Genomic DNA, 19,219 nt, shown 5'->3' on the forward strand with positions numbered 1-19,219 from the left:
TTAGAAAAGAAATAAAAGATAATCTATCTAACTTCCGAAATAAACAATACATCTCTGAAATGTCAAATAAAGACCACCCTAGACCTCTCCGAGTAGCATCTACAAATATAGGCAATTTATATTGTCTCACTTAATATAATGCCAATAAAGTTTAGGGTTAGGGACAAAAATTCTTTTGAAATATCTCACCTGTAGAACCCGGATCTCATCATGATGCAGACACCGGCAAGGCATGCATCGAATACACGATATATGAAAAATTCAGGGCGCCAACTTACCATCATGTATACGAAATATCCATATCACCCTTTACGGCTATAGCGCCTATATATCCCTTATAAAATATCAGATGAAGAAGGAAAACGGGCATTCGCCCGCGTTAGAGAAGGAGACCGACATAGGCCCAGGGCAGGCGCGCTTTCAAGAAGAGAATGATTATTTCAGGCACAAGTCAGTCGGAATTTGAACTAACGCGGGGGCTATATTCCTTTACCGGTTCGAGAAGCGCGAAATTACGCGAGTTTCAGTTTAAATTCGCGTGTTTCGTACGATATTGGTCGCGTAGTGGTTTCTGTTATGACTCATTAGTGTTCCAGATACAACTGCAAATTTTGTGAAGTTGGATAAGCAAAGGTAAGCATGGATAAAGAGTTAATTAAACGAGAAAGAGGTTTAATTTGACTCTATACAGCTAATATAGAAAGCGTAGATTAGGTTCGAAATCAGCCGACGTTTCGTTCTCAAGATCTCCAGGGCTAGTACTATGACATGTACCTGATCGAAATTATAAAATAAAAAAAAGATCTGACATACACTTAGAGTTCGACTAAATGTTATTTTAATTAGAATAATATTTAATTCATTTGCATAAAATCTGTTAATTTTATTTGATCTTTAAATGTTTTCATAAGGTTTATCTGAGCCTAAAACGTCATCTATTAGGAAAAAAATTATAAAAATTAAACATAATTTTACTAAAGAAAAAGCAGTTTTAGCAAAAGATTGGCGCCCAACAGTGAGGTGAGAGCCGGAAGGACACATTGTTATAGCCGTATTCTTATATTATCTAGGAAGTATTAAGAGTATTAGTCATTCTTTGCGTGTTGATATATTTTTTTAATGATTACCATAAATAATGAATTTAATTATGTCACTTTTTTTGGAATCTTTGTTGTCATAAATCTAGCGTTTCGTCACTTATGCGTAAAATCTTTACACCTATAGTAAAAATAATTTGCAAGCGATTACCAATGAACTTAAATTAATTTAGTACAAATTAATTATAAGAAATTATTATATAATTAAAAGATAATAACAAATCTTTGAAAAAAATAAAGGAAATGTTTCTTTTATGACTCTTCGGTGTTCTAAATGCAATTGCAAATTGTGAGGCGTTAGGTTCGTTTAATTGATAAGCATGGATAAAATGTCAATTAAATAAAAAAAAACCTTTTAATTCTATAGTAAATGGCTAATATATATATTGATTGAAGGACATAACTGAATTATATTAAAGGACAATAACTGAAACCTTAGGTCATATAGGAAATTAGCCCGTGTTTTGTTATCGCTCTTAAAAATTTTAGGGCTGATGAAAGTGATAAAAATAACATCTGACGTATGCTTAGAATTTAATTTGTAATTTTTTAATTAAAAGATAACATTTAATTATTTTGTGTAGAATATGTTATTTTAATTTAATCTTGGACGTTTTATTAACACTAACTGAGACTTTCATTTCTGGTTTGTATTAACCATAAAAAAATTAGGTTATCATAATAAGGGGTAAGATATCATTCATTTTAAAAAATTAATTAAAAATAAACATAATTTTACTAAAACAAATTGTTTTAGGTAAATTGGTGCCCAACATAAAGTTGGGAGGTGGCAGAGATATATTTGTATTCTTCCGTTGTTATCCAGGAAGTATTAAATATTTTTAGAAGTATTAGTAATTAAATGTGTCAGTGTTCTCTGGAATATTTGTTGCTACAAATTTAGCGTTCAGCGTTTATGTGTACCATTTTCACACCTACAATAAAAATTACTTGTAGGCAACTAACAATCAAATATATATTTAAGCTCAAACAATATTAAAATTGATATTTAGTTCAAACTACAAAAAAAGTAAAAGTAATCAATTTTGTAAGATTTTTATTGAAAAATTGTTTTCGCTAAATTGGTGCCCAACATAAGGGTGTTAGGCATTGATATACCTTTGCTCTTATATTATCCAGGAAGTGTTAAAAGTATTAGTGATTGTTTGCGTGTTGACAATTTTTTTAATGCTGATAATTAATAATTAATTTTTTAATACTGATTAAAATTGATACTTAGTTGGGGTAATACAATTGATAAGCATGGCGAGTTAATTAAATAAAAAAAAGGTTTAATTTTAATCTAAATAGATAATATGTATATTCCGAGAAGAACAACAACGAATACTTTAGGTTACGTGTGAAGTCCGCCTACGTTTCATTAACATTCTTGACATCTTCAGGGCTGATTGTACTATGACATGTATCTGATGGAAGACATATAACAAAAATAAGACCTAACATACCGTTAAGGTTTGACTAAATTGTAGTTGAATTAAAAGTAAGAATTGAATAATTTCTGCAGTATCATAATCTTTTAACGCTTTTATGAGTCTAACCTGGACTTTTATGTCTGGTTTGTATTTACCTCAGAAAAATATCGTTCATTGGAAAAAAAATAATTAAAAATAAATATAATTTTACTAAAAAAAAAAATGTTTTTGCTAAAGATTGGTGTCCGACATAAAGTGAGAAAAAGGATAGTCGAATATTTAATTTTAACATATATTAATGTATTTCAAAGAAGTAAATTAAAATAAATAAAATAGTTATGTAGTCTACTCAATGTAAATTAAAGTGAAACCAACAAGATAGATAGACTATACAAAGATTTAATTTTTTTTAGCATTAAGTACTAAGTTTGTAAGGAATTTATCTATCTATGATAATTTTTTAAAGGCAATTGACTCATGTGTTGGCGGTGTTTTTGGATTTTAAAAGGGCGTTTGAAACTGTTGATAGAGATATATTGTTGGGTAAGTTAGAGCACATAGGAATTAAGCTGAACGTTTTAAAGTGGTTAAAGTCTTATTTTTGTAATATGTTACAACGTGTGAAGTTTAATAATGCTATGTCTGAAACTTTAAATGTCGATGTCGGTGTGCCCCAAGGTACTGTTCTGCGTCCATTATTGTTTTTATTTTACATTAATGATACGGTTAGGGTGGTTCAAAAATCAATACATTTACAAACAAAAAACAAAAAAAAAATATTTTATTTGCTGATGATACTATGCTCTATATAGTTGGTCAAAATCTACAGCAAATGGTTTGCGACATGAACATAGAACTTGGCAATTTGTTTGACTGGCTTTGTAACAATAAGTTAAGCTTAAATATCACAAAATCAAAATTTATTACAAAATCAATGAATACAAAAATAACGTTATTTAATGCTATAGCTTTTCCGCATTTACAATTTTGTTCAACTCTTTTATATAATTTACCGCAATATAAAATTTCTCAATTGGAAAAAATTTAAAATAGGACAATGAGAACAATATTGAGATGTAACCGCTATACTCCTATTAAAATAATGTTAAATGTCTTAAATATGTTGACCGTCTATCAACGAGTTATGTTTAATGTTATTTATGTTTAATGTATTTATATTTAAGTTGAAGAAAGGCCTTTTACCCAATTATATATGTGATAAGTTAGTGCTATTTCGTGAAGTCCATAATTATAATACTAGGAATTGTACTGATTTTATTTTAGCTCATAAGTGTAACACCGTTCAAATGCTTAATTTCGTGCTATATAAAGGTTTGCTCGGATTTAATAAATTGCCTAATGACTTAAAAATCTATAATAATATAAATAGTTTTAAACGATTATTAAGAGTACACATTTTAAAAATGTATTATTAGGCCCATGTTTTGTTTTTATATTTAATCTTTGTCGTTTTAACCTCTTTGTATTTTATATGTAGCAATTTGCTAAATAAAGATTATTATTATTATTATTATTAATTTGTTTGTTAGTAAATAAGTACTCAAATAATGATGCACAACAGTTTAAAAATAAATATTATTTGATAAAAATTTCTTAAAAATTCTTTCATCCAAAATCGGTGCCCAATGTGCGGCTGGATTTGTTCTATTAAATTTATTTTTGGATTTTAATAATAATTCGTTAACAATTTTTTAAATATTTTAAAGTAATAATGAATTTAATTATGTCAGTTTTCTCTATAACCTTGGTTAGAATGTAGTCAAAGCTAGAGGTTTGACACCTATGTGTATCGTCTTTAGAGCAATAAGAAAAATAATTTGTAGGAAATTAACAATAAAATATTTTTACTAAAAGCCACAAAATTAAAAATACAACAATATAAAAATTAACATTTTCTTCGAATTAAAAAAAAATTAAAAAAATTAAAAAAATCAATTTTGTGAACTTTTTGTATTTTTCTTATGAGACAAATCTAAAGTTTTAAAACTAACTTAAATTGTGTATACTGCATATTGGAAGGACAAGAACTGATATAACAGCAATCTGCTCTATTGTCAAAAAAATTTAAACATTTTTTAAACAAAGCTAATAAAACAAAACATACAAAAAAACAAAACAAAAGACCCTAATACAGAAAACAAAAAATATAAATATATATCAAAATCACTGTAAAATAAAGTTTTTTAGAGATATTAGTTAATCTTTGCGTTTTGACATTTTTTTTTACTTTCAAAATTAATAATGAATTTAATTATGTACAAAGCTTGCGTTTCGGCACCTAGGTGTACCATCTTCAGACTTACATTAAAAATGATTTTGAAATGATATAAAAAGTTTAATTGCTGTCTTAAAATATTATTTAAAAAAGTAAGACATGACAGTAAAAGAGACTTATAATAATTTAAAAAAATTAAAGTAAATGATTAAAAAAAATACATTTTCTTATAAAATTAGTGCTCAATGTGTGTCTATACACTGTCTTGCAAGAAGAGCTTGATATATTTCTATAGGCCGGAGGTATACAACACTATGTCACGATATAATAAGTTGTGGTAATTAACAAAACAATAAAAAAATTATACATTATTAGAGATAGAATAGCACTTATAAAATAGAATATTTTAATTATATTCTTTTTTATTTTCATTGATGCTTTTATTGAATACATACATTTACAATAAAAAATATTTAAAAAAAAATATTAATAGGATTTTGATGGACATGGTTTTATATACCTCTAAAAAAAATTATGAAAGTAAGAAAGGAGCTAACACCATAATGTTGAATGTTGTGAAAAGTAAGTGATAAAATTCACAAATTAGCAAAGAAAAAAGCTGTTAAATTGTAACTTTTTTTTTAAGTTAATAGTTATAAAAAAATAATACATTAAGTATTTCTTAGTCACATTCATCACTCTCAGGGTAATCATGATTACTGTCGCCATGTCTCAGGTTTGTATAAAAACCGTGACAATAGGAACTTGTATATGGCAGTACTGTAGTGCTAATAAGTCTTGATACTTCTGCTCGGCGATTGGTTTTCCTGTCTCGCTAAGCACATTAAGTTTATCTGGCAGAGTAATGTTTGGACTCCTTACATATCTCTTCAGGTTGACCATTTTAAAATTTCCATCAAATTCTGTTTTAAAATACAACATTCCAATCTCTTCCTATCTTACCTGTAGTTATAGCTCCTTAAAGTTTAGGAGTCTTGTATTTCCATTTTATGTACAACATACTTACTATGGACCTGCCTTATAAATTATTGCCAATCCCAAGGAGTCATAATTTCTAAGCGTGTTAAGTGTTTCCTTTTTCTTTTAATCAAAGCGTGGACGGTATCTGCTTCCATGTGCGTATGGCCTTTTAAGAGAAATTTTTGATTTATAACCTTGAGTTAAGGGTATTTGACTAAAATCCAGAATAGAGCAACAATAATTGCCATATTTTTGTTTTGTCCGTAACAGTTATTTGACCAAAACAACACCAAGTGGACTTGGAGTAAAATATGCCCTTCTGGATATTAAGTTTGAGGCATACAACATTATTTCTTTTGGTGTTCTTTACTTCGTATAAAAAAGTCACATGGTGTTAAAAGTTTCTATGGAATTGGGTTAATATAAAAATAAACGATAGTGTCTTATGCCTCTATATAAAGTACAAAAAATGCCATAAAACTATGTGCTTAACTCAATTTGGCCAAAATTGGAGATAGTGTTGTATACCTCCGGCCTACAGATTTATAGTATAGGATTAAATGTTATGGCTAAAGTTTTGTTCATTTTCATTTAGATATTTTTTTTAAAGAAAGAAAACATTATAATAAATTTAATGTGTAGGATTTTTGTATGAGTTTATAAAGCTAACTTGAAAAGTTGAATTGCTGACTTTAATGAAATTTAGGAAATGAAATAATGATAAAAATGGATAGTAGATATAGCAATAATTAAAAAAATAAATAAAAGTAAGTGTAATTTATAAAAAAAAATATGTTTCATCCAAAAAATTAATTTAAGTTTTGACTGCATGTTGAAAAATAATAGTGAAATTAACTTTGTAAATTTTTTTTTAAATTCTTAATTTAGATAATTCTCCCTCTGTTATAGTTGTTGCCACGTAGCTAACGTTTTGACCCTAATTTGTTGCATCTTCAGGGATACAAAAAAAATTTTTTTAGGCCATTAACAGCCAAATATTTTATTTTTAAATATGTTATTATTGTATTTTAAAGAAGTAAAGAAAAATAAATAAAATGGTTATGCTGTTTACCTAATGTAAATTAAAGTTGAACCAACAAGATTGATATATTATAAAAAAATTCTTTACTATAAAGTACTATGTTGCTTTTTGCATTATAGTTATCAAATAGTAATTAAAATATTAAAAATTGAAAATAAACCTAATTAGAGAAGATTTAAAATAAATTGGTCTACTTAAAAGTTGGTGCCCAACATGTGAAGCTATTGACGTAATTTTATTATATTCTGTTTGATCTTTTAGAAACAGTTTTATACAATATATTATATTTCATTTTTATTAATAATGAGTGTAGCATTTTAGGTTTGTGTTTAAGTAAGGAAGTCACGAACACTGATATGATTGAAACCTAACGGTAATATTTACTTTAAAAAATTAGGTATGAATGACCTTGATTTAACACTGATAAACTTGTTTGTTACATGTTAATATATTATAGTATATTATAATAATTTTAAAAGTTTATCTACAACTATTTGTCTAATAAACAAAGTATTTAAATACCAATAAATTTTTATTAATAAAGATTTTTTTACTTAGTGAAGAATTTTTAAAATAACCTTTTGATTTATTTTTTAAATTTGAGTTCTTGGGAACAAATTTCCTTATAAAATGCATCAGAATATTTTTTCATTTTATTTCTGAAAAACTTAAAAATATGTAATTACCGAAAACTTTAAATAAGTGTTACATTAAAATAAATATAAAGTATCAGTAAGTAGTTTGTTCATACCTTTAGATAATGAATTTTTTTAAATTTGTTTTTAATGAACGAATAAGGTAGAAACAATTTTACCATATTTTACATTTTTTAGAACATTTTATATACTTGTTTTCTATTTACTTTTTTCTTGTGCTTATACTTTTTTTTATTTTTTTTGGATTTTAAACATTCATTCCTGAAAGCTTATCACTTGAAGTTTCATATTTAATGTAATAAAATATTTTAAAAATAATAATTCTACCAATATTTTTAAGTCTCAATACAAATTTATCGTAAACAATAATTTTTGTAGTATGTAATTTCAAATAAATTTAAAATTTATGTGTGTTTTTTTTTAAATTTATATAAATAACCTGAATTCTTCCATATTGAAATAAAATTAATGGTTTTAGGTCATATATTTGTATATATAAAAATTACATAAAAGTATGAAATTAATCATAAGACATAATCATAATAAATTATTAAAAAAATTGGAAATATATATTAATTAATAATATTAGTAAGGGAAAAAAAAGTCTAATAAATGTATTATAAGGATAGATATATGAATATTCTCCAAAACAACAGCCTTTTATTTAAAAAATCCCTCTAGACTCTTATATTATTTTCAAAATAATAAATTTCAATATTTGTTTTTTCTTTATTAAGTCTTAAGCTATAAATAATTTTTTTATCTCCACAACGTAAAAATTTGCATAACTTCCTCGCTTTTATTCCCATGCAAAAATATAGAGTAGCTGATGTGTAAGGTCTCTATTTTAATGCTAGAGGATGATACTCTATGGCAATGTACCAACTGTTGCTCGAGATACAAATTTACATAATGGCTTAAAATTCTCCCTGTAGCTCCTTTTAGCTCGAACGTTGGGGCAGTGCTTTGGAATTTATGGTGGAAATCGTATCTTTTTAGGGCTTTATACTTTTAAACTTATATAGGGGCATCTTTAAATTCAACAGGATGAAATAAAGATAAAGTTTTCTTTTAAGATTATTTAAATTTGTGTGAGCTTGAGCTTTTATTAGCATTATAGTCTTCAAAGAGAAACTTTCATTTCTAAATGCCCGTAATCTTTCAATCTGAGATTTTATATAAAAGTTGTATAATAAAAGTTATGTACAGTGCTTGTTATTTTATATTTAATTCATTTACGTCTTATACCTTAAAAAAATTTTAAAAATGCTTCATGTGATTTTCTTTGGTAAATGCACCACTTTAATAACTTATAGTACGTTTTTTCTCTGAATTATTATCAAAGTTTATAGAGACACATGTGTTTTTAAATAAATAGTTAATTAATTAAAGTATCTTGAACCAACTCTATGAGGTAACTTGGTAAAATAGAAGTTTTTGTCCCTAAGTCATCATCAGTATCAATGATAAAATTTATAAAATCGGATTTAGTAAATAGTTATTTTGTTTATACAATAGTCTCACAAATTATAGTAAAAACTTTAACGGCAGAAACTTTTAAAAAAGAATTAGAAACTAAAAAAAAGGAGTTTAGGTTAAATTTTCTTAATCCAAAGTTCAAATGTCAAAGACAACCACGGTACAGGGTGATAAATTTCATTAAATCTCGTTGAACTTTAGCCAAAAATTAAGCATTTATTTTATGTTTTTAGCAAAATTTTGATTTTTTTTATTAATGACCTTAAAACAGCCTACCAAACTGGAACCGAGGCCTATAGAATTTACCAAGCTAGAAAATAAACCAAACAAATGAATTTTATTCTTCCTAATCTCATTAAAATAATTAGTAAGCATAAGAATAAAAATAAGCAGCATAAACACTCACAACTTTTGTCTATTGTCTTTTATAATTTTTTTAAATTTACAACACAGGTTTATTAAGTTGCCATTAAATATTGTCTGTGGGATCGTTTTATACTCCTGAATGCTTATTTAGGAGTAAAATAAGATTACCATCATTTGTAGTCCCGGACTTTAATTCTGAGGTCTTTGTAACTCTTTAATTTTTGAAACATTACTCACCAGGTATGTATAAACCGCAGGTTTGAGCGAGTCTTAACATATATGTTTATAAGTAATACTGGAAGTTGTACTTCTCTGCTGAATGTAATTATATTAGAAGATATTTAATTATACTACAATCTACGCTTCTGTACTGATATACTAATATGTAATAAGTAAGTAGTAAATGTAATAAGCATTTCCTTTATAATAAGTTTTATTTCAATCTTAAGCTCTAGAGTAAAGTCCACATACAGTATTGTGCATAAATATAGCAACAAGCGATATTTTCAAAAATAGTATTTGCTCCTTTATTTATTCCATATTATTTCTTTACTTTTAAGTACACGCATCTGTATTATTTATGAATATACCGAGATATCATAAGAATGCCAATGCAGAGTAAGGAACTTCATGTTTGTTTATTTAGACAATTTAGCAACATTCTTGTTTCGCATTTATTTTATCAGTTAAGGTAGACCTAGAAAAACAAATTTAGAGATGGATAGGCAGCTGCTTCAAATTTCCAAAGAAAATCCTTTTTTGTCTTCTTCTCAAATTTAGGCAAAATTAAAAGAGGGTGGAGGAGTAAACCTCAGTTCCAGTACCGTAAGGAGAAGATTACTTGATGCCAACTTACCTACTCGTCGCCCCGCCAAAAAACCGTTACTCTCAAAGAAGAACGTCAAGGCTCGTTTTCACTTTGCCCAATCTCATGTCCACTGGTCTGTAGCTGATTGGAAGAAAGTCGTATTTAGTGATGAATCTAAATATAATTTATTCAGAACTGATGGAGTGATGTACGTCAAACAAAGAATTGTACAAAAAGTACATTTGCCCCATAGTTAAACATAGAAGGGGAAATATTCTTGTATGGGGATATTTCTCGGCTCGTGGCATGGGACCCATAGTAAGAATAGTGGGCAAAATAGATCGTTTCATGTACAAAGACATTCTGCAAACACATTTAGTGCCATATATGGATGAAGTCATGCCAGTAACAGCCATATTTCAGCATGACAACGATCCAAAACATGCTTCCCAATTTGTTAAGATGAAAAAATACATTTAATGGTCTGGCTACCTCAATCGCCAGACCTAAACCCTATAGAGAATTTATGGCATTACATTGACACCAAAATCAGGCACCTAACATGCTCTAATACAAATATTCTCTTTGAAATAGTGGAAAAGGCTTGGAAAGAAGTGAACAATGACTATATTATGAAATTAATTGAGTCCATGCCAAGACGATGTGAAGATATTATAAAGGAGATGTTGCTATCTTTTTGCACAATACTGTATATACTCGTATCAACCTCACCTTTTTCCAACGCGTTTTCAATAATTTAATTTTAAACCAAGTTCCCCTTTATATTCGGATACTGTGTTCAAATTGTAACACTATATTTAAAATATACAGGTTGTCTGAGACAAAACAGTCCACCCTAAATATCTTGAAAAATAAATTGTTTACTAATACATTTACTAATAGAAATTGCGTTTTTCTGACGTCATCTCTCGAAACATGTGACATTGACCGACTTCGTTATTTTTTTTTGCAGATGATTCCATAAAAAAAATTTAAGGGTTAAGATTGGGCGATCGAGCAGGCCATTCTACGGAACCTTTTTAGCCAATCCATGGTCTTGGACATACGTCGTTCAAAAAATGATGAACGGCAGTAACATAATGTAGTGGCGCTCTATCCCGACAAAAAAATCCCTGAATGAATATTTTTCAACATTTTAGGATTTTTTTTTACGTAAATTTTTAATCGGGAAATTATAGCTCGACCTTATTTCACTGTAAATTTTGATATGGGAGTTTACACAACTCAATACAATCTATGAATTTTGAAAGTAATTTAATAAAATAAACCCTTCTTTATTTAGCAAAATCTGCTACATAAAAATAGAATACATAGTATTGCATTTACTATAATATTAAAAAATAATAAAATAAAATTAAAAACCAAAACAAAGTCAAGAAATAAGGATAATATTACAGTGTGTGCTAGGTATAAGGTACGAGTATTGTTGGTAAATAAATATGTTTAAGAAAATGCATTCACATATGACAGGAGATATAAAAAAACGTAAGAAAAACAAACATATACAATGTTAAAATTAAATCATATAAATAAAATCTTAAGCTAAACGTAAGAGAATAAATAATAAAAAAAGATTTATGAAAATAAAAATTTAAAATATAAAATGAGTTAAAATTTAATAAAATCAGAACACAAACATACAATAAAATTAAGGTATAATAAATAAGACTTAAAATAACATAAAATAATTTAAACCTATAAAATAAAACGTATAATGATATAACACAGAATAAAGATAAAAAAGACAAATACTAAATCTCTAGAACAAATTTTCTTAAGAGTCTTTTAAACACGTTAAAACTATCACAGGATTTAAGACTAGCCGGTACCCTATTGAATTCTATTAAGCCCCTATTGACTTAAGTAATTGAGTTGTATTATATCTGTCAACTAGGAAATCAGTTCGGTTGCGAGTAAGATAATTGTGAACATCACTAAAAATTGTCAATTTATCACAGATATAGTCTGGTAGCAGACGATGTTTTAATTTAAAAATAAACAGATGAACACTAAACGTAATTCTTTGGTTCACAGACAACATACCTATATAGGACGTTTAACATAGGCACAACTGGGGTATAACGATTACATTTAAGGATCATTCTCATAGCTATATTTTGGATTATTTCAAACTGGTTTATTATATATTGGGGTAAATTAAATAATAATATCGAACAGAATTACAGATAGGGAAGGGCAATAGCATTATAAAGCATTATTTTTGTGTGCATTGATAGATTTTTTCCTAAGCGTGCTATAAATCCAACTTTCTTTGAAAACTTCCTCATAATGTAATTACCATGCGCATGAAAGCTTAGGCTTGCATGCAATATAGTCCCTAAGTATTTTTTTTTCTTTTCAAAGAGGATTTTTTCTCTATCAACAATAATGTCCATAGCGTCAATGTCTACTTGGCTTAATCTTGATTTTCTGTTAATCACACAGAATTTTGATTTATTGGTATTTAAACTGTATTGTGGCAGAGCCGGCCAAATAAGTTAGCCAGATCAGTGTTTATATTAGATACCAATTCATTAAGATTTTTACCAACTGTATAAATCATGTTACATTTTTTGACTACTTTTATCATATCATTAATATACATATAGTGTAAACAATAATGGACCTAACACTGTGCTTTGCGGTACACCAAACATAACATCAAGAACACCAGACAGACAATTAACATATTTAACACGTTGAACTCTGTTACATAGATAAGATTTAAACCAGTTTAAGACTATACCCTTAATTCCTAATATTTCTAATTTTTGAATTAAAATATTCCTTCAATGGTTTCAAAAGCTCTATTAAAGTCCAAAAATATGGCTAAAACATAGTTATCACTGTCAATGGCTCTGAGAAAATTATCACAGATATCGACAACCACAGATTCACAAGAGTGATTCAGACGGAAACCTGAGAGATTGGAAACGATTATTGAATTTTGGTTGCAAAAATCAAGAAGTTGCCCTTTTACACAAACCTCAAGGAACTTTTCATAGACAGGTACGGTGTTAATGAATCTGAATTCATTGTGATTAACGGTATTTTGTACTTTTGGAATAGGAATAACAGAAGACAGTTTCCAGGATTCTGGAATCTGTCTGGATCTGGAAACAAAATTTTTAATTTTTTTTTTTTAATTCGGGAATATTTGATTAAGAAACTATAATTTCACGGTTTGTTCGTAATTGAGGAATATTCGAACCATTACAGGTTCAATTATATGCAATTTAAAATTATACGACAATTTCTTATATCTTTAACAAACAAAAAAATTGGAAAACCCATTGCTTTCTGTCACTATTTAGGCGCGCCTAACTAACCAGACCATTTATAATATCATTATCACACGATTAAACATAAATCAAGAACAAACTACCGGGTACTTGATGTATTCTCTCATCAACAACGCCTTTAGATCAGATAACCGGCAGGGCTTAAAAATTAACAAGTTTCTTTTTTGCGATCGGTTGGCCACTTTACAAGCCAGATTACTGTCCGTTGGATAATTTGTAAGGTGCGAGATACCGAGTGGGATTAAAGAGTTAATGGTTCCTAGTTGGTTTGCTTGACTGCAGCAGCAAAAACGTAATTGCTCAGGTGCTTACTTAGCATTTTGATGCAGAATTTATAATAAGAAGAGGCCAGACTGTTTGTTTTATGTAGGAATAAGTCCATAGGTGGACACGTATATACATAAATAAAAATATAGTCGGCGGGTAGGTCGTAAAGTTAACAAAATGATAAGTAATTTACGGAATTAACAAGTTGGGAAGCAAAATAATTTCTGTAATTTATTTCAGTTAGACATCGGGTTTCTGTATTCGATGGAAAATAATACGTTAGACGCGGTGCGGTCTTCGAGCGTCCCCCGGCTTCTAGGCTTGGTAATAAATCGATTTTAGACGTAGATTGTAGGATAGATGGTGGAGATAAAGGTATACGATAATTTAGCTACCTGTATGCGGAAAATAGGTGGTATTATTTATGTATTTTTCATTTTAAAATATCGGTTCTGGATTGAGGGAAATAACACAAATCTATAAAGCCAATACGTACTAGGACAGGATTAAATTTTATTTAAAAATACATACATTTGATAGCTTTTATAGAAAGATGCTATTAGTAAAAAATCAATAAGATGCACTTAAATATTATAGACGCTTATTTAGTATAGTCAAACTCTATGAACAAAAACGTCACATTAAACGAAATAATGTGCCTGTGCCGGATTTTTTGTTAGTTGATTATATACGAGTTGGTCCTAAAGTAAGGAAGAAATTCAATATCTAGTAATTTTTTTTTTAAATTGCTCGGACTCGTCGATTTTCTTCTTGGGCATGTTTTACGAAAGAACATTTTGTACCGGATGTCTCCAAATCGCTTTGCTAAAACAATTTTTTTTCCAAATTGCAACCCAATATTTTTATTGCATTTCTCGATTGTCCTTACTATTATTAATATTTAATTCTTAATATTTTATATGTAGCATGTGCTATACCTAAGTCCAATACTTTTAAAGTTATTCTCATTCAAAACTCGAAAATCGAAAAAAGGTCATGAAGAAAAGGAAGAATAAAATAACGTTTAAAACGCTTTATTCTATAGAAAACAAAGCTTCATACACCTAAAAATAATTTTATTTTAGCAAATGTTCGAAATATCCTCCGTTAGTCATCTGATAATAGCCTATTGGGTTTGCAAATTCCTACTGCACATTTCGAACCATTTCGGAGTTATTCGACGAATTTTTCCTTTAAGGTATAAAAAAAAGTCTATCGGGTGATCTTGGTGGCCACTTAATAACACCGCTCCTTCCAATCCACCTGTTTGGGAAAGTATCGTGCAAATAAGTTTGAACTTTTGCAGCAAAATGGAGAGCACCATCTTGTCGGAACCAGATGATAAGATGTGACAAATCCGGACGTTTTATTTCGGGGAAAAAAAATAGCCAGAGTTGGAGCAAGTTTCGCTCCTAGAAAACTCAGGTGTCTCTAACCTGTAAAATTTTCTTTAAAAAAGAAAGGCCCGATAATAATGTTATCAACAACACCATTTTCGACACGTTTAATTTTGATTAAATATTGAATTCTTCGGGAGTTAAAACCTCATTGATTGTGCTGTTTTATGTAAAAAGGATTAACAGACACTGAAATCGGGCAATATGTCTACTAGCAAAAAATGATCAATCTCATGAACAGCTGTATTGGAGTTATTGTAAACAGAATGAACCTGGACTCTATTGCGCATGTTATCAAGAGTGTTCTGTGTATAAGAATGTATTAATGAATCTCCCGGAAAAAGAGCAATATTGCATAGAAGATAATATACTTTTAAGTACACAGTAAAAAATTCCGTGTTAATTTTTGCACTAATTCTGGTCCAGAAAAGTCCACCACTTCTGCGTGTATATTTTACACGTATTATATTGGTAATTTATACGAAAAGCATCGTTTATAAAATTTACACCAAGTTGTGTTACTTATAATACACTATATAGTGTAACTTTTACACCTGGTAGTGTATAATATACACCCTTCCGTGTAGATTTTATTTATATTAATCACACTGGATCGTGTTAAATTTATACTAAGCCGTGTTAGAGCATACATATGGTGTAAAATTATTTTTAAAGTTTGGGATATTGTACACAGTTATGTGTAAACTGAAAATAAAAAACTGTTATATTTAATATTTTATTATATTAAGAAACAAAAGCAAAACAAAAAACATAGAAGCTACATATACCAAAATTTTTAAATTTTATATTTACCAAAATCTCCTTTTGGCAATAACTCATAAATGTGGGTACTATCATTATATTAATGTGTTTGGGAACTATTTCATCACCCGGGGGCGCTGCATCTGTTCTACAGATAATTACTAAACATCCCGGATTTAATTTGATAAATAAGGAGAGATATTCCTCTTCAAGGATGCTTCCACTTTCGTCTGTGAAGGTTACAGAAGCTTCTGCTTCAATTTTAAATTTTTCTTTGGCTATATATCATAAAAAATTTAATTAAAATATGTACCGTAAAGTTGGGTGGCTTTGGCCACTCTTTAATACTTAACTTGTTTTAAATATCCTGTATTATATAAAACAAATATGGAAATATGGCCAAACTCACCCCTGGGGGTAAAAAAACAGAAATAAACACGAAAAAACAGATTTTTAACTTGTCTGGACAGGTTTTGACTTGTCTATATAGGTTCAGACTTGCCTAAATAGGTTTTATTTTCTCCCGATTAATGCACTCAAACAATTAGCGACAAAAGTACGATTTTCTTAGCATTTGGCTAAAATAAATCAGTTCAGTATGGCAACATCGGCAACACAAGACGCCTAGGCCAGTTGCATGTATAAATTTTTAGAAAAATCACAGCATCAATATAATATTGCAATAGGTGCATGCGTATGAATAAAAATTAAATATGTTGATGCTACTGCTACAATTTTAAGCATTTGATTCGAAGTATCTGCTTCTTCAGACACCTTGCATGGTATTTTAATCTTTAACCTCCATTTTTGGAGAACGTTTTAATACGTTATACTAATGCATATTATTACTTAGCCTTATTGACAATATCCAGGTATGAATCTTCTCCATAATTTATGGTGGCCCATTTTATGGTGTTTATACGCTTCAATTTAAACGCAAATAGGTCAGCCATTTACACAAAATAAAAATCTTAAGGCACAAATGCAAAACACATGCCAGACCAGACACGGCGTCGGTAGAAAGAACGATCAAGAATTGACAAGAATGCTCGTCGCGTAGACGGGGATTGACCAGTTTACACCACACGGTGTAAAATAATTCGGTTCCGTGTAAATTTCACTAATAATGGTGTAGATGTAATGGAACTGGTGTAAAAATTTCACGTAGCCGTGTAAATTAACACAGAGATGATCAAAAAAATTATTTGACACTTAATAGTGTATTATAATTTTTTACCAAATCAGTGTTGGTTAAAAAGTACGTCTTTTACGAAAAACGGGGTAATTTTTTAACACGCAACCACTTACCACTCTGTCGTGTACAAATACACGCTATTTTTTTACTGTGTCGAGAAAAAATGTACTTATAAATGATTTTTTCAAAAACTTTTGCAAATGTACATAACTTGATTACTCGATGGAAATGTACCCAGCTCAAGCGATTGAATGAATATTCTAAGAAGAGGGAACGTAAGATTAGATTCTTATTATTTAACAAATATTGCCGATACACTATCAGTTCCCGCTCCTTTTTTTTACACTAGCAAATCACCCAAATCAAATCCTTGATTTCGGTCGAAACACGCTCTTAGCAAATAAATTACACATGCTTTTACTATTCGCAACACGGTCACCTTTATAAGACAACTCGGATAGCGATAATTTCCTTTAGATTTAAATAAAAAATTATACATTTTCATCGAGATGCTTTGTTTAAGATATTTTTCCATTTAATATTTGACAGTGCAGCATACGCTTTATGGAATTAAAAAAAAGTTGGGGTATGGCAAATTCTTTGCAAATTTCTCTTTCACAAAAAATTCGATAGAAGGGTGCTATACATCTTCATTAATAAGTGGTGCCAAAGGTGAATGTACAAGATCACACACATTTCGTTACATAAAATTAAATCTGAAATGTTGCCTTATCTATTTTTCAGATAATTGAGCAGTGAGTTTACAAAGTCAGATGACTTATTATCATAATTAGGAAGTAAAGAGTTATCGAAATTACTGACAGTCCAAACTATCAAGGGTAAATTAAAATTACCGTAAATTATCAGTTTACAGTCATCGACCCTTTGGCGATTAATCGAATCCAACTTAGACAAGAAACCAGCTTGCACTACATAATCAATAGGTGGTAGATAAACACAACATAGATAAGCCGAAATGTAATCAATTATCTAACTTAAAGGAAACCTATGTATCTTGAATATGAGTTTTAAAATCGTTAATTTATTTAATTTTTTTTTTAGTCACAATAAATAAAATTCTGACTTCTAACTTACCACAATCCAATATTTATTAAATAAATTTACTAAATTCATTATTTTCATATGTGATTAAGTCTACTACGTAAGAAAGTTAACATTTTTAAAAATTGTAAATGAATTTAAGAAATTAAATGACTATAAACCAATAAAAAAGAAATCAAGAATTTCGGTAGATCTTCCTGTTTTTAAGCAATATCCCAATAACTTCAATTTTTAATCTCACTAAATTTAATATTTTTATATGTAATTTAATCAACTATATAAGAAAAACACAATCTCTAAATGATTTTGTACAGAACTAAGTAAGAAAAACCCAATTTCTTGAAGACTTTCATCCAAATTAAAAAGTTAAATGACTATAGATCCAAAAAAATTAACTAAATATTTCGATAGAATTCATTGTTTTTGACCAATATCCCTATTTCAGTCTGAAGTTGGATAAATAATGGTAATAATCTGATTATGTTATATATAGTATAAAAATAGATTATCTACTTAAAAAATATATTTCCCTTTTAAAGATTCTAAGCAAAGTGAAAAAATTAAATGTCTATAAAGCTAAAGAGTTCCACCTAATTAAAAAATCAAATACACAGTCCATCTAATCAAAAATTATTAAACCTCCCCTATAGTAATTTATTTTTCTGCAAAATAAAACAAAAAGCATTTATCCTTTTTACGACTTTTTTCTACTTTAAATATTATGAGAAGTATCCATCCCTTTGCAATGCTTTCCCCGTTACCCGCTAAAAAAGAAAAGCAATTTCAATCTTTTTGAGCCTAATAGCCCGTTCCATACAAATATAAACAAAGCGACTTGCTGAGTTTCTTTCATTTTTCCTTTTAGTTTTCTTTCTCAGGAAAATTCTAATAAAGGTCGTTTCAAACGGAAACAGGTGCGCCGTGACTGGTGAGGGAAAAAGAAAAAAAAAAGATTTAAATAAAAGCATTTACTTTAAAGCCAGCCGGTTTGTCGCTGATTAAACCTAGAAAAAAAAATAAAAGTTTAAAAATTCGAAAAGGTTAAGGTGATACACAAAAGATATTAAAACGGCACCTAAATGCGAAAGTCATCCCGGCACTTCACGACGCTGACC

At 28.7% G+C, this 19,219-nt stretch overlaps 1 protein-coding gene across 1 annotated transcript in view; it reads left to right on the forward strand.

The window, feature by feature from the left end:
- The first annotated feature begins 462 nt into the window (after positions 1–462).
- Positions 463–19,219, forward strand: part of LOC126739306 (discoidin domain-containing receptor 2-like) — a 222,791-nt gene continuing 204,034 nt past the window's right edge. Inside the window, exon 1 of the mRNA XM_050444933.1 lies at positions 463–633. The gene's annotated coding sequence lies outside the window, so the exon portion shown is untranslated. The remainder of the gene's footprint in view (positions 634–19,219) is intronic.

The sequence above is a fragment of the Anthonomus grandis genome, chromosome 8, assembly GCF_022605725.1.
Source record: "Anthonomus grandis grandis chromosome 8, icAntGran1.3, whole genome shotgun sequence".
Lineage (NCBI taxonomy): Eukaryota > Metazoa > Arthropoda > Insecta > Coleoptera > Curculionidae > Anthonomus > Anthonomus grandis.